Source organism: Haemaphysalis longicornis, unplaced genomic scaffold (assembly GCF_048455015.1).
Source record: "Haemaphysalis longicornis isolate Haplotype H1 unplaced genomic scaffold, Haemaphysalis longicornis Haplotype H1 scaffold_8, whole genome shotgun sequence".
NCBI classification, from domain to species: Eukaryota; Metazoa; Arthropoda; class Arachnida; order Ixodida; family Ixodidae; genus Haemaphysalis; species Haemaphysalis longicornis.
This window is the reverse complement of record NW_027526445.1, coordinates 143,582,298-143,598,084: the sequence shown is the minus strand read 5'-3', so window position 1 is coordinate 143,598,084 and position 15,787 is coordinate 143,582,298. Positions and strand designations below refer to the sequence as shown.

Sequence of the window (15,787 nt, the reverse complement as noted above, 5' to 3'; positions counted from 1 at the left end):
AATGCCCTCACACATCTTGTGCCATTTTTCTCTGCATAGCTTGGCGGCATATTCTGCTATCTGTTTGCTTAGTAGTGCAATGCGTCGTGCCAGCTATCTATTCCGTAGTTGACGCTTCCACCTGCGGGTCAGCGAGTGTCTGGCTGCCCACATGTTGGAAAGCTTGGACTCCAACGAACGATGTGTCTGTTGTTGTTATGATCTCCTGTGTAAATTTGTGAAGTGCTTCCCGTTGTCTTTTGGCCCATTCCGCATATGGCTCTATGGGATGTTCGGCTTCTATCTCCACTTCTTCTTGTGTGGCGCAGCGCTCTTGGGTATGTTTCCTCATCTTGTCCCAATCTGTGACTCTTGCTTTCCCTAGCTATGCTTTGTGTTTGGGTCCGTGTATATTGATGTTAATGATCTTGTTGTCGGAGCCTAGGTCGACGTCGTCACACTTCCATTCCATCTCGAGCGTTCCCGACATCCATGTTAGATCTGGCGTAGTGTCATTGGTGACACTGTTGCCGGTTCGAGTTGGTACTCCGGGTTCGTTGAGAAGTGTGAGGTCATGCTTCTCCATCGCCTGTATAAGAGCTTTGCCCCTCTTGGATGCGAGCTTGTAACCCCACATCGGGTGTGGTGCATTGAAATCACCTAGGACGCCCGCAAGAGCGGCCAAGAAGCGCGCAGAACCGTCCTCCCGGGTAGCCCTTGTTGGCGTTCCAGCACTCCAGTTGCTTAGTGCGTGGAAAGGCAAAGAGAAGCGAAAGAGAACCAAAACACCGCATGACCACGTATCTGCCACGCAGCGCAAATCCCGTAAACGCCGCGGAGAAGCGGCGGCAGGCGGCGCAGCGATCGCGAAGTGCGAAGCGTATATAGTCATACTTCCATGACCAGCCGAAAGAGCGAAGGTTCTTGGTTTTGTTGAAAGTGTGGTGCAGCGCCACAACCCACAAGTGTGAAACATTCACACTGTGTTCACTGTAATAATGTAAATTTCCTCGCTTTTTCGTATCGAATTAATCGTGAGTCTATCCTAAGATATACTTCCTAGCTGAATGGCTGGCTGAGTTCCCGAAATTTAAACCGTGTTTTGTTCACGCTGTGTGCACCGTAAGCTAAATGGTACCACTCCCTATCGGCCTCCAAAAATCAAGTGATTGTTGCAGTGCTTCGTGTAATGAAAGCCGCGTAATACATACCACTGCAGTCACTCTGCTAAAAATAATGCAAAAATGCGTAGCCATGTTGGTTTTCTCTAAAAAACAAAACTGTGGGCAAGAGGATTTCAAACTCGGATTTCCGTTCACACACTCGAGGCGGTACCTCGTCCCCACGGAGCCAGATAGAATCACGCCCCTCGTGCTACCATTAGCTCGCGACCAATATCCCGATGGTAATACACTCTAGAGAAGGCCCCCCTGCATTACAGTAATATCGTCCGCTGTAATCGCATGAGATCACACGGGCACCAGATTTCGTCCGTGGCACCAGATTTGCATTTCCAGAGGCAACCACAAGGCTTCTTCGCGCAGTGCGTGCTGGCTCCGTGGCATGTATAGACCCGTTGCACCGTTCAACAGCAAAATAGGTACGCGTGGCTCGGAAGACACCTGCGGGTACGTCCGACGGGCCCGTACTGGCATCCACCGGCACAGTTCACCGTACCTTTTTTTAGCCTATGGGTATCGAGTACGTCGGACGTATCTTAAGCCTCTGGATATTGGGGTACGTCCGACGTACCTTAGATTCTGGGATCGGCGTACATCGAAAGTAGCTTTAGATGCAGCGAATATTCGATTACACAAATGGCTGTAGACCAGTGCACAATTTTTTTTTCTGTGTGCATAGATAGCCAATGGCAAAACACAGTCCAAAGTATACTGAAAGCTATGCGTGACTCGAAAGTTTCGCTTCAGACGAATGTTTCGGATGAAACAGCTTCTGCGTGAGACTGCAAACACCTCAAAAACGGCTGTCCCTATCCGCACGCCTAGCGCGGATAACTTTTAAAATTGTACGCACGCCTCGCGCGGAAAACTTTTAAAGTTGTCCGCACGCCTAGCAGTCCTCGAGCTCGCTTGTATCGCCGATTAGGCGAGTGCCCAGTTTCTTTCTTTTAAAGACGATAGTCTTTCTTGGGCTACTTAAACCCAGAAATTTTTGTCGGTCTGTATGTCTGTATGTCTGTCTGTCCGTCTGTCTGTCTGTGACCCGATTCAGCCACCCGGCCAAAACAAAACAATGCCTGCGCAATAGTCTTATATAGTCACAGCTAAATCTACCCGTCTATGTCCGGTGTAATGTTCATACTTGTCAACATTGTTGAAGACGAACAAGAGATTACGCAAATATGAGACAACAAATCAATACAGAAGTGATATTTGCAGTGTTCCTTTATAAAAAAAATCAAACATGCTTGAATTCGCGAAATTAAATACTTCTTCAACTGCAGAAAAAGAATTCACTCCGCCGTCGCCTGCTGTCGCCCGCGCCACTATAGCTTCTAGCGCCATTTTAAGAAATCAACCGGCAACAGTTACGCAAGGTTCACTAGATAGGTTCCACGTTCTGCTTGCAACGCACGTGGAGTAGGGAAACGCGGTTCTATAAACGCTGAAGTAGCGCGCCTCGATTAACGCACGTCTTCACCGTACGGCAGCGTTCGCATCGAGACACCCGGTTTGGAGCAGTGGAACGCGGAAAATTTAAAATGATTTAAGCAAACCTTTGGCGTCTTTACCTTGGGAGGAGCGCGACGCAAGAGGAACAACATGAGAGGTGAGCGGGAAAGCGAAGGGAGGCATTTACTTCGCAAAAGCCGATAAAGACTATCGTCTTTTGACGGCATTTGCAACGAAAGGAGCAGATACGCGGCTAATTTTTTTATTTTGCATTACGCTGTGCGTTGCAGTCTTGGAGAGAAGTCGGCGAAGCGTGGTCGAAGTTTTCTGCCGTGTGCGTGTCTCGCGTACTTCGTTGTTTGCCTGTGTGCTAGGTGAAGTAGGTTTGAACTTTTCTTTTCGTAGTGCAGTGTGCCGAGGGAGCCTGGGGAGGGGCGAAATAAGGCGCGCAGTGGCGCCGTACTGCTATTATTCTTCGTACTTGCAGCTGTGCTCTGCATCAGCTAGCAGTAAATTTACCTCCAACTGTGTGATGTTGCGAATGATGACGGAAAACTTTGCGACGGCGTGTTTTTAGCCGTTTGGAGCGTATTTTGTATTAGTTCGGAACCCAGTACGTGCTAGCTGGCCTTATCCACTCACAAAACCATTCAATTATCAGATACGAAACGCACGCACCTGCGAGAAAGTACGTTGTACCTTGCTGCTGCAGCAAAAATAGTTTTCGGTTCAGCGTCTTTAATTATTTTCTATTCACTTGCCTTATCTGAAAATTTCGTTGTGTGAGTGGCGCAAGTATTTTTTTTTTTTTTTTGCTCTCAGCAATTACTTTCAAAGCTCATAGCAAGTTACTATTTTGGCTTGACGCTGTGGATTGTGTGCTTTTTCTATTGAAAGTGCTTATTTTGCCGGCTGCCGGCATTTTGTTCTCACGTGAATTACGCCGGCACAACGATGGCGCTGCCGTCACAACTGGCAGAGTGCCTTCAAAATTACTGGAGTAGAAAATGCTGACTGCCAGCATTATTCGACTGTTGTGAGTTATGCCAGAAACCGGCATTTTCTGATTCAGTTAATTATTCCGGCAGCAGGAATTTTTTAGGGATACATGGCCGGCAGCAGGGGCTGTTTATGGAGGGAAAAAAACGTATTCTTTCCTCCATGGGTCTGTTGAATTGACTGCCGGGAACACATATATCTCTACGGACTAAAGTACCGGCTACGCAATATTTGATGTATTATGCCGACAGATTTTACGCCTATTAATTATGCTGACCACTGATCAGGCCGAAGGACTGCCAATTGGGCTATTTGGTACTTAGACTGCGGAAAGACGACGACAGAAATAGAAAAAGGAAAGAGACGGGACACGCGATGAGACAGAGGTTCTAACGCCCTTCTGTTTCTATGTCCATCTTCTTTGCGCTGGCTATCCATCATGAACTCATCGCGCCGGCCCAGCCAACAGAACGGTGGGTGCATTACGTGCATTAGACCGTAGTGATTGCACTAGCGCATATAAAGTACGGAATCTTAACAAGAACCAGGCATGGGCGGACATAGAGTCCCGGGATTTGTGTGTTCTGCAGAACGGGTTTTTTCAGAAAAAATTTCAGAATATTCGGAACGAGATCCGAAACGGTTTAGTCCTGCTAATTTCCCGTCGCAGGAGCTCACGGCAGGTCTGCCATACGGGCCGTGAAATGTGTCCATTCCCATCACTAGTTCACGCAAGCTTCCTACTCCCGTTGAGGGGGCCTCGACAAAGTAGTCGACCGACGAATCCATTCCTTTCTGAAAGTTAGCAAGTGCCCGGGTGCGTATTCCCAAACCATATCCCGTAGGGGCCCAGGCCGACCACACCCTTTAAGCAGGGGCGCAGCCAATGAGGTTAAACAATTGCAATTTTTTAACCTTCTTGGACGCAGCACCATGATGAATCTACCTATAGACGGTATTCATTCAAAAGTTTAGCGGGCGATTTTCTTCGCTTGGCCACACTGAAAGCCGCCATGTCTGTGGCCACTGTGCTAGCGCATGCGCTGTGCGCCCACATCTCGAGAAAAAAAAAAAACACCGGTGTCTCGTTTGTCGTCTGCCGCGTTTCAACCCAATTATCGGTAGTGGCGTCAAGAGATATATTATTAATCGCATTCACATTACGTGGTGGCGCTCTACCACCTGCCATCGATAACTTCGCATCACCGGAGGATGAAACCGCGGCAGCGAACGGCCGGAACGGCGCGCAAGTCCGACACTGCAGTTGGCTGCCGCCGTGGATGCCGACGCAAGTGCACCCGCACCGTATCCACGACTTTGTCTGGTAAGTTCCCTCTAATACATGGTTGATTACAAAAACCGAATAATTTCTTTGGAGAGCTGTTTCACGCGTACGCCGATTTAGCGATGGTAGCGAATGCGAGGCCGGTGCTGTAACCCGAGCGCTGACGGATCGCAAGCGCCCTTTGAACAAATCCCTCGAGTTTGGCTTCCGTACTGCAACATTTTCTGCATATGCCTTCGGGCGATCGCTTTTCCGCGAGCATACGCGTGACTTATCGCGACGCAGTCGCACGCATACGTGGGCTCTAACGTTTTTATCGCTCTACCTACTCGTGCACGCCCCCGTCTGCCAACGTGTTTTCAAATAAATTGGAATGAAAACTTAGGCAGGCAGCAATGCGCCACCATCAGCTTCGCAGTCGCGGTCGCACGCTGGATGCCTTGTCGGTTGTTCGAACGAGGGATAAAAAACAGGCGCGCTCTTGTTTTTTATTTAAATCGCGGCAATCACCGACACTGACAATCACTGACATCACTGAGATTTTCTTCAGACTCCAATTCCAGAGAAAATCTGCTGTTGCAGTGACCAACCCGTTCCGCTGGTGCCGTGTAGATTCAATGCGCAAGTCTTGACGCAGAAAAATTACTAGGACCCAGATTTCGGAAGTGTAGCGCATTTCACGGCGCGCTGAAGGTGCGTTTCTCACGCTCGCTCGGGCGGCGGTTCGCGTTACCGGACCCGCCGGATGTGTGACGCGTGAGCTATCGTGTTCCACGCCTGCTCCGCCGCGCCATCGGGGACCGGGGGGGGGGGGGGGGGTTATTTCTCTTCGCTTAATAAGGCACTTGAGTTCCAGCAACCGGTCGGTGTGGTCGCTTTCATCGTCGCTCGTCGGTCGACGAGACACGATTTTGGGAACCCAAGCTCTTGGAAAGAATGGGTCTACCAGTTCGACGACTATTGCTATGCATCTGGGCTCTACCAAGCGCCGGGAGAAGTACAGGTCAGAACGCTTCTTTACGACATGGGCTCCCAAGACGCCTGCCGCGTTCTCAACACTCTAGCATTGTCCAGCGAAGACTGGAGCTCGCTAGAAGAAGTTCACCGATCAGTTCATCCACCCGGTCAACGAGGTCTACGAAAGTGTCCGCTTCCACCGTCGAACCCAGGGTGAAGGCGAGACCGTAGACGAGTTCTACACTGCGCTGCGTACACTTGTCAAAAAGTGCAACTACGCCTCAGCGGAAGTGGAAGAACGACTCATTCGAGACAGGTTCGTCGTGGGTCTCCGGGACTCTAACCTTGTGGACAAACTGTGCCGAACACAAAAGCTTACCCTTGAAGAAGCAAGACTACAGGCTCGCATCAACGAAGATGCCGTGAAAGCCCGTGCAGGAGTGTTCCAAAAAGAGCCGAATCCTGCTCACGTTGTGGCCGAGGCCAAAGTTCAAAAGCGCTTCCAAAAGCCGCGACATGGCTCGGATTCTCAAGGGAGCTCCGGCAAGCGTGTTACGAAGTCCAACACAAGCGACGCTACCACGAGCTGCAGATACTGCGGTCGACCAACGCATCCTCGAGCAGATTGCCCAGCTAGGCAAGCCAAGTGCAAAGGGTGTAATCGGATTGGACACTTCGAAGCAGTCTGCGAAAAGAAAAGCAAGAAGAACATGGGAGCTCTCACACTGCACTCCGTAGCAGCCATCACCAGAGCCAAGTTCGTAAAAGTGGCCGTCAACGGACTACGCTAACTTCAAGGTTGACTCGGGTGCGGAGGTGACAGTGGTACCGGACTCGTTTCCAGGCATACCGAACAGCTGCAAAAGCCAGAAGGTGAGCTTACGGGCCCAGGAAATTACTCCCTCACCGTTCTAGGAACATTCCAAGCGAAACTGAGCTGGAAAGGCAGGTCTACAGTGCAAACAGTGTATGATGTGCCTTCGCAAGACCCACCGCTTCTTGGATTCCCTGCGATACAGGCTCTTGGAGTTGTACGGTTCGTGGACAGTGTAACGGATTCTACCGTCACTTTGAAGGACAGTCTCTTCGATGGCTTGGGTGAGCTGCAAGACGAATACGTGATACGTCTCCAACCAGGCGCCAAACCGTTCTCACTCAGCGTGCCGAGAGGAGTACCGATTCTGCTTCACAAACCAGTTCGAGAGGAGCTCACCAAGCTCGAATCCCAGGGAGTCATCCAACGGGTGGACCGTCCCACACCATGGTGTTCCGGTATGGTGGCTGTTCCAAAAGCAGGAGGAGGCTACCGAATATGCGTTGACCTCACCCGACTCAACGCAGTCGTGCTTCGGGAGCGTCACATACTACCCTCAGTCGAGAACATCCTGGGATGCCTCGGATCAGCAAAGGTATTCTCTAAGCTCGATGCTACCGCTAGCTTTCACCAGGTGAAGCTTTCAGAAGAAAGTCAAGAACTCACTACGTTCATAACACCAATGGGAAGATTGTTTCCAAAGGCTACCTTTTTGAATCTGCTCAGCGCCAGAATATTTTGAGCGACAGATGAGCAGAATTCTGGAAGGCCTTGAAGGAGTTGTGAGCATGATTGACGACATTCTTGTCTTCGGAGCACCGCAGCAAGAGCATGACCAACGTCTCAAGCAGGTGTTATAGCACTTGGAAGAAGCGGGAATCAAGCTGAACCGCAAGAAATGCACGTTCTCTGCAAACCAAGTCAAGTTTCTTGTAGTCGTGGTTAGCGCACAAGGAATCATTCCCGATCCAGAAAAGGTCGAGGCCTTGGCCAAGCTACCAACCCCATTGGATGTCAGCGGTGTCAACCATGTGGGCCACTTCATTCCTCATCTTTCCGACATCACAGCACCGATCAGGGCATTGCTTCAAAAGAGAAACTCATGGCTTTAGGGACCGTGCCAGCAAGCTGCTTTCGACAAGCTCAAAAGCTTGCTCAGTTCAGAGGTCTGCATGGCTAAATATGACCCATCGTACCCCACGGTTGTGTCAGCTGACGCAAGCTCATACGGTCTCGGAGCCGTATTGCTTCAAGATCAACCATCGGGAGAACGACGAGCGGTTGCTTACGCCTCACGATTCCTAACGGACACTGAAAGCCGCTACAGTCAAACAGAAAAAGAAGCTTTGGCTGTGACGTGGGCTGTCAAGAGGTTCGACCAGTTTCTGAGGGGCATCGCATTTCAAGTCGAAACGGATCATCGTCCTTTAGTCACGCTCCTGGGATCAGCAGAACTCGACATGATTCCGCCCAGAATCCAGCGCTTGCGAATCCGTCTTATGCACTATCAGTTCACTGTTCTCTACGTACCTGGCAAGCTGATTGCCACGGCAGACACGCTGTCAAGGGCTCCTATTCAGGGACACGATCCTGAGCGAAGTCAATGGCAGACAGACTCCATCGAGTTATTCATCGGGGAAGTCGTTACAGCAGCTGCCACCCTCATGTCCTCCCGCATGGATGCCTTACGCAAGCACCAAGCGGAAGACGGCATCTGTTCTGGGCTACTCCGCTTCTGTGAGAAAGGATGGCCAGAAAACGTCTCAAAGGTTCCAGTTCATCTAAGGGAGTACTGGAAGGAAAGAGGCAACATCACAGTGTGCGATGGCTTCTTGCTCAAAGATCGCCGCATCATTATTCCAAGCCTGATGCGCCGTGAGGTACTTGAGCAAATCCACGAAGGCCACCAGGGCATTGGACGGTGCAAGGCAAGGGCAAGGGACGCAGTATGGTGGCCTACCCTTAACAGCGAAATTGAGCAGCTCGTAACATCGTGTGAGAAATGCACTCAGACGAGAGTTCAGCGTTCGGAGCCACTAATCGCAACACCGACTCCAAATCGGCCATGGCAGCGTGTAGGCGCCGACTTGTTTGAACTTGATGGAACTCACTACATAATCGTGGTGGACTACTACTCTCGTTTTCCGGAAGTAATCAGCTTGTCGTCGACCACCTCCACAGCTGTCATTGCGGCTGTCAAGAGCACGTTCGCGCGACATGGAATACCTGATGTGTTCGTGTCCGACAACGGCCCGCAATTTTCGTCATGGGTGTTCGCCGAGTTCGCGCAGACCTACGGATTTCATCACATCACGAGCAGCCCGGGCTACCCACAGTCAAACGGCGAGGCAGAACACATGGTGCGGACCATGAAGGATCTTTTCACAAAATCCAAGGACCCACACATGGCGCTTCTGGTGTACCGCGACACGCCAGGAGCGAGCGGATAAGCCCATCGCAGCTCTTAATGGGCCGACGTCTGCAAACGACAGTGCCGAAGATGCCAGACACCCTGCAACCGGAGTGGCCACCACACGACGAAGTTGCAGCTAAGGATAAAGCTAACCGAACAAAACAAAGTCAAGACTTCAACCGTCGTCACGCCGCCCACCAACTCCGCCCACTCGCTGACGGGGAGGATGTGTGGGTGCAGGATATGTCATGCGCAGCAAAGGTGCTCAGCCCAGCAAGAAGACCACGCTCATGTGTGGTGGAAACACCGACAGGCATCATTCAGCGCAACCGTCGGCATTTGGTGCCGTTCAACGGTGCAGGCATGCCTGATGGCCTTGCGTCTGACAGTTATTCAAGCACAGACGAAACACCAGCAGTGACGGTTGAAAGCTCCGCGGATCAAACCCGCCGGATGTGTGACGCGTGAGCTATCGTGTTCCACGCCTGCGCCGCCGCGCCATCGGGGACCGGGGGGGGTTTATTTCTCTTCGCTTAATAAAGGCACTTGAGTTCCATCAACCGGTCGGTGTGGTCGCTTTCATCGTCACTCGTCAGCCGACGAGACAGGAAGTACCTTAATTTGAGGAATGAAAAAAAATTGGGCATTTTAATTAGTGAACAAAGCGGAGTAACGCTAGTTCCATCTTTGGCTCGTTCCTTTTAACTGCGCTATTTTTACTGTGCACCTTAAAACACCCAGTTATTCCTCCCTCCCCCTCTGTGCTTTTACTACATAGCTGCATTTATTACATGGAATGGCGAGTTGATTTTTAAGCATTGCCTTGGGCACACATGGTATCTAGCAGGTTATTTTATGCACCATTCTTTTTTTAAGCAACCAACCTTCCCAACCGGCAAGCAGATTATTCATATGCTTGCAGGCTCTGTTTTCGCCATCCTTGCGTCTGCACATATGTATATTTGCTAAACGTTGCCTGCATACCTTCTAGTCCAGACTTCATATTTGAAAAGCGGCAACTGGCCACAGTTGCCGCTTTTCTAATGGAGGCGAAAAGCAGAAATGCCCATGTTCGAGATTTTGGCACACGTTAAAACATCCCCAAGTGGTCAAAATTAACCTTAGTCCCTCACTACGGTGTGCCTCATCGCCTGTGTAGTGTCAGTGTGTTAAACCTCATAGTCAATCAAAGTGTTCGTACAAACCTTCTACAAAGCAAGCACAAGCCGTTTTCAACTTTATGTGGTCACTGGTGAACTGACTGTTGTAAAACTGTGCATCGCAGCATGTTTAAGTTCACATGTTACTACTCACTCTTGCAGGTCTGAAGCATGAGATCAACCACTGGCTCTCAACAGCCACTCCCCCAGTCCGGCGAAGTCAACAAAAAGCCATCCAGCCACCACTAGGCACACAAGGCTGCAGAAAAAACTTGGCATAGCGTATGCATGTTTCTGGCCTATTTTTGCTTCTCTTAAGAAGGTAAAGTTTATGCAGCCTGTGTTGCTTTTCAGTTTCAGTTGTACAACTTTTTTTTTATGTTGATTATGCAAAATTCGTGTTGAAACGTATAAAAATGTGCAGTGCCAAAGGGACACTGCACCTCCAAGGCAAACTTCATTTTAGATTTTTTTATCCTTCACCTCCGTAAATGCTGGCATCATTACAGGAGTACTTGTCGAACGTTTTGATGTGTGGGTGTTTGCGTCTGTCCCGAATGCAAGATGGTGTGCCACGGTCCCTTAAAGGGGCTGGACCTACCCCACTTCTGATAGTGATGAAAAGCATGTCATAGTCTTCACATAAGCCATATGATGGCCAATTCTTTAAATACGTGTGAACATCCACTGCCTGACTACTCTTTACGTCCCAACTTTCAGCCTCTCATCAGTGCTAGTAAACATCCTACGCGAGGCTGACCCCTTTGCTAAGCTGCACAGAGAAAAGGTCAACCCAACAGCTCAGCCATTATCAGCAGCTGACAATCCTTGTGAATCCTCAGGTGCTGTCAAGTGCACAAATAACTCCGCCATGTGCTCACCTTTGTGAGAGAGAAACGAGCCAGGAATGCCCCAGCAACACATCAGTGATGGCCTCCCAGATGGCCGATAGGATTCTCCAGGTACAGCGCGGAGGGGTTTTGAACCCCCTCCCCCAAACATTTTACTATGCTGCACATAAGCAAGTGCTAGCATTCATTTTGGCAAGGCTCCTTCCATTCTCCCATACCTCCATACACCCCCAACCCCTAAAAGTATTTCTGGCTGTACCAACAGTTGATGGACTGTGAAGAATGAGCACCCTGGAAAGAACTAAAGGAGGTGTTTCAGGTGTGCATTTGGAGGTTGTCAGGTGACACACTGTTGAGTCGAGTTGATACGTGCAGCATACCACGGTAGCAATGCACCAAGCATGTGTGATCCTGCATTCAAGGCCAGTGCACTGCAGGCGTATTAGTAACTGCACTTGCATTGGGTCAAATTAAACTACGCAGCTGTTGAGGAAAACAATGGGGTGTACTCACGGGAGCAAAACTCTAGATTGATGCAAGCAGCAGCTGAAAGTCATTACATGCTGCCACATGAATAAGTGCCTCCTGCCAAGAAGACACTGGCTGTACGGCCTAGTTTAACAGTACGATGTTCATTTCGTGCTTGTTGCTTTGGCTACATGTGGCTTCGGCCTTGTTGAAGCGTTTTAGCGATTAGCGGTCAGTAATGCATTGAACGTTTTTTTCTTGACCTCTGATTGGGAGCTTAAGCACGCGACAGGCTTCATTAAAATCAAGTCCTAGCACTTCGGGATTTACACTCTATGCGCAGATTGTGACTATTTGTGTAGGACGAGGACAATAGAAAGCAGCAGTAAAAAATTCTTTAGGGCCTCATCTGGGGAGAGTGACCATTTGGGCTCCTTTCCTTGGTTGCAGCAAAGCCAAGGGAATGCGAGCTGTGGACCGGCGACCAAGGACAACTCCACCCGGAGCTGGGATTGTGTGCGGTGGACGTTGCGTCGTCGGCTGTCGAGCACTGAGGGCCAAAACCATCGAGGACAGGCGGCCATATCCATGCCAACAGAATCAACCTAAACAACAAGGTGAGCTGGGCAGCTACGGTCTCCCACGGCAAACACACTCAGAGACACATGGTCCCCCAGAGTCAATACACTCACGGCAGACATTCCGATTCATGCTCAGAAATTAACAAAATCCATCACATGCTTGAGTCCATTATCGTTGCAAAGAAAAAGTTCTAAAAGCAGCCCTAACTGAACTTAAGGGAGTCGACACCACTGTGAACCCCGCCTCTTCCAAAACGTCAGACCAGCATCTCAGGCCATCGTTGACTCCAGCCACAGCAGGTTACCGACCTTGGGGTCCTCAGAAATTGGGTCCGCAGATGCAATGGACAATTCTCCATCTGGCTCTACTCAGTTAAAACACTGGGACAAGAAAATTGGCCTTGGCAAACCCCCCTTGCTTCAGGGTCGGATGATTAGTACGTTACGGAAGGTGTGCTTCAAAATTTTGGAGAACAGATCATGGAAACCCTCGTGCGACATTCAAAGCCATGTTAGTGCAATTTGAGGATAAGATTGGTGCTGAAATCACCGGTCTCAACATTTGCATCACCGGTTCTTTGAGGACGCTGCGTGAAGGGGAATGGGCCCCATAAAATCGACTGCACGTGCGTCTGGCCTCCGTCAGCGGACAGTTCCAAAGTGCTCACCAATCGTCTAAAGGCACATTCCCACTGGCGACTTGGCACATTGCGTGACATCGCAAGTGATGAGCCGGGCATCGCTTTTTCTCGCTTTGCGAGGGAGGACAAGATCGCTCTAGGACTGAATCCCCTCGTTGCGCCTCGGCAATGCAAAACCGGATAGCCAATCATGGCTAAGGAGTCAGCTGACGTAGCTGCAAAGGAAAGATTTGTTTACATCCAGCAATGCAAACAATGGTGAGCCGCTGCTGCCGCACAGGGCTGACTGTGCCTGTCGGGTCAGGGGTCAGGCCGGCAAGGAATTTTTCATGCGCTTCAGTTCTTTGGTCAGTGACTTCAGGGTATGTGTGTACTAATCAACAAACAGTGTAGAACTCATCAGTGTGGAAAGTCTTTTCAAATGGCAAACACGGTGTAGAACTTGGAGCGTTCGGAGGCGTCAAAACTTCTGCGTCTGAGAAAAGAGAAGTGAAATTTGCCGGCCGGGATGCGAGTATTGTTGCATCGAATTAATTACTAAATGCAAAACATGGCTGACCGGCACGTTTCTCCTAAACGTATGGAGCCCTTCTCGCAACACCTCCAAATTGACCAAGCTTTTTTAGAAAACTCTTGAAATTTTCCATTTCGACACATTACTCATTGTCGGTGATTTTAATGCACATCACACTAAGTGGGGATTGCAAGCATGACACCATTAAAAAGCGAAAACCTTTGGCTTGATGCCCAACAAGAAGGCCTCACCCTTACCACTGACCATACACATCCCACTTGCACCGGAAGTAGTGTGAGCAGTGATGAGCAGCAGTGTGAGCAGCCTTGCCTCACTTTTACAGAACACACGTAAAGGAAGACCACTTTACGCAACACATAAGAGAATCTCGGCAGCGACCACCCGGCAACATCAAACGAAGGTCTGGTAGGCCCACTTATCCTCATTTACTGAGATGCATTTCAAGGGCTCTGAGTGGTGCAGCGGGATTCTTCACACTCGGTGATTGGTCCACATATCTGAGAAATAACTAACATCAAGGCAAAGGCGGATCAACTGGGCCGAGATGCTGAGCAGGCAACTAATTATACATTTGAAGCAGGGAACCAATGCCAGGTTGACTTGCAGCTTCCCCACATGTGGGAGGCCAAAAGTGGTTTGCAACAGCAACTCCGCAAGAACAAAGTCAGTTGCAACGTGTTTTGTCGCCTGGATTGGCTTGACCAACACATTGAAGAATACTCAGTTATTGCGACAAAATTGGCATGCAGCTTGCGATTGCACCGTGAGAAGCAACTACCCAAGACATGAAACGTCGTCTGATGCTTAATCGATCTCGGTAAGAGCCAAGCCATACATTGATGCAACCTAATGGGGAATTCCATTGAGAGAACAGGAGCAGTGGCATCGTGCAGTGAGGAGTAGGTGACAGAACACTTGGGGGCACGCGGGAGCAGGGCCACTGCACCTGCCATGAGTGCGGCACGCACCCGGAGAGCAGGTGGGAGAGGAAAAAACGACGAGGGGAAAACACGGTCCCGACCGGCTGTATGGGCATACATGATAGCATTTATCAGGTTAAATAAGGGCGATCCGGCTACACTACTTGCAGTAGCAGCAATATGACAAAAACCAATACGACAAAAACCAGTAACAGTGGCTATTTTGCTCATATGCACCATCTCTTGGGGTGAAGTAGAGGTTAAACTGCCGGCTACTTGTTCTTGTAGTCGTTCGTGCGAATCTCCCCGGTGCCGTTCGTTTTTTTTTTTTTTTCTCTCTCTCTTTCTCTCTCTCTCTCTCTCTTCAGCCCTTAGCGTTTTTGAGAACTGAGAACGAATATTTCAGTAGAAGAAACACCCCCTCCCCACGCAGAATCGTTAAATGATGTACAACCAAAGTGGGAAGCTCCTTCACTGGGTCTGTTTACTGAACAGCACCGTCGATTCTGGGCATGGAGTTCAGTGAGAGTAAAGCCCCTCCTATGGGCAGGGCCGCGGCGGAGGGGCTTTAATTTAGAGCAGCCCAGCGGCAGCGCGGCGGCGCGTGTCATGTCGTCGCTCCATGTACCGTAATTACCCGATTCTAACGCGCGCCCTTTTTCCGGAAAAATAGGCCGAAAAATCACATGCGCGTTAGCATCGGATTCGAAACCGAAACAGCAGAAATTTCGTCCCACCCATCGCCATCACCATGTCAAGATGGCGCTAAAGCTTTTAGCAACGATTTTTCGGACGCAGGAACCATATGCGCCTAGACTTTTCTATCGGCGTTCACACAAATTGTCAAATTGTTCCACTTGCGCGCTTGATAACAGCAACGGCAGCAGCGGCTCTCACGCGTTCAAAACGAGCGGTCGGCTGAAGCGTGCGGCTCTGGAGAAGCTCGCGGGATGGGCGTGCGAGGCGTGGGCCACGATCCCATCGACCATGGTTGAATGTTCGTTCAGAAGTGTGGCATCGCGAAGGCTCTTGGCGGCACCGAGGACGAGATGTTCTGGTCAGCGGAAAGCGACGAGGAGTGAGATGAGCGAAATTACTTTGGGGAATAAATCGCCCATTTCTCCCGCATTCGTTTGTCTGGGTTATAAAGTTCCGTGCGCGTTACAAACGGAGGTGCAAGTTTTTTGGTTTTTTTGTCAGAAAAATCTGGTGCGCGTTAGAATCGGGGGCGCGTTAGAATTGGATAAGTGCGGTAGCTCAGAGATTTCCTGCCGCGCGAACTTTGTCGTGAAAGTTCGCTCCACGTATTCCAGCCTTTAGGCATCCCAGCAATCTCTGCGGAAAAGCATGTGTGAGCAAAGCCGGGCAAAGCACGTGTGGCGGTGTGAAGCATTCGCATGCTCGTAGGGCTCGCTGCCCATTCCACAAAGTTGCAAATGCACGATGGATACTGCCGCGCTCCCCGATACAAGGGAGCAAAACACACACACACACACACACACACACACACACACACACAAAGGGGAGGATATGACGTTAAAGGTCATGTGA

General features: G+C 50.0%; 1 protein-coding gene and 1 long non-coding RNA gene across 3 annotated transcripts in view; one reads left to right on the top strand and one right to left on the bottom strand.

Moving 5' to 3' along the window:
- LOC144149812 (uncharacterized) overlaps positions 1-15,787 on the bottom strand; it is an 85,634-nt gene that overhangs the window by 56,288 nt on the left and 13,559 nt on the right. The gene's annotated exons all lie outside the window — the stretch shown is intronic.
- On the top strand, positions 4,628-14,401 carry LOC144148954 (uncharacterized). The gene is made up of 3 exons (XR_013318121.1): positions 4,628-4,935; positions 10,403-10,522; positions 12,010-14,401. It is a non-coding gene; the product is annotated as an uncharacterized LOC144148954 (long non-coding RNA).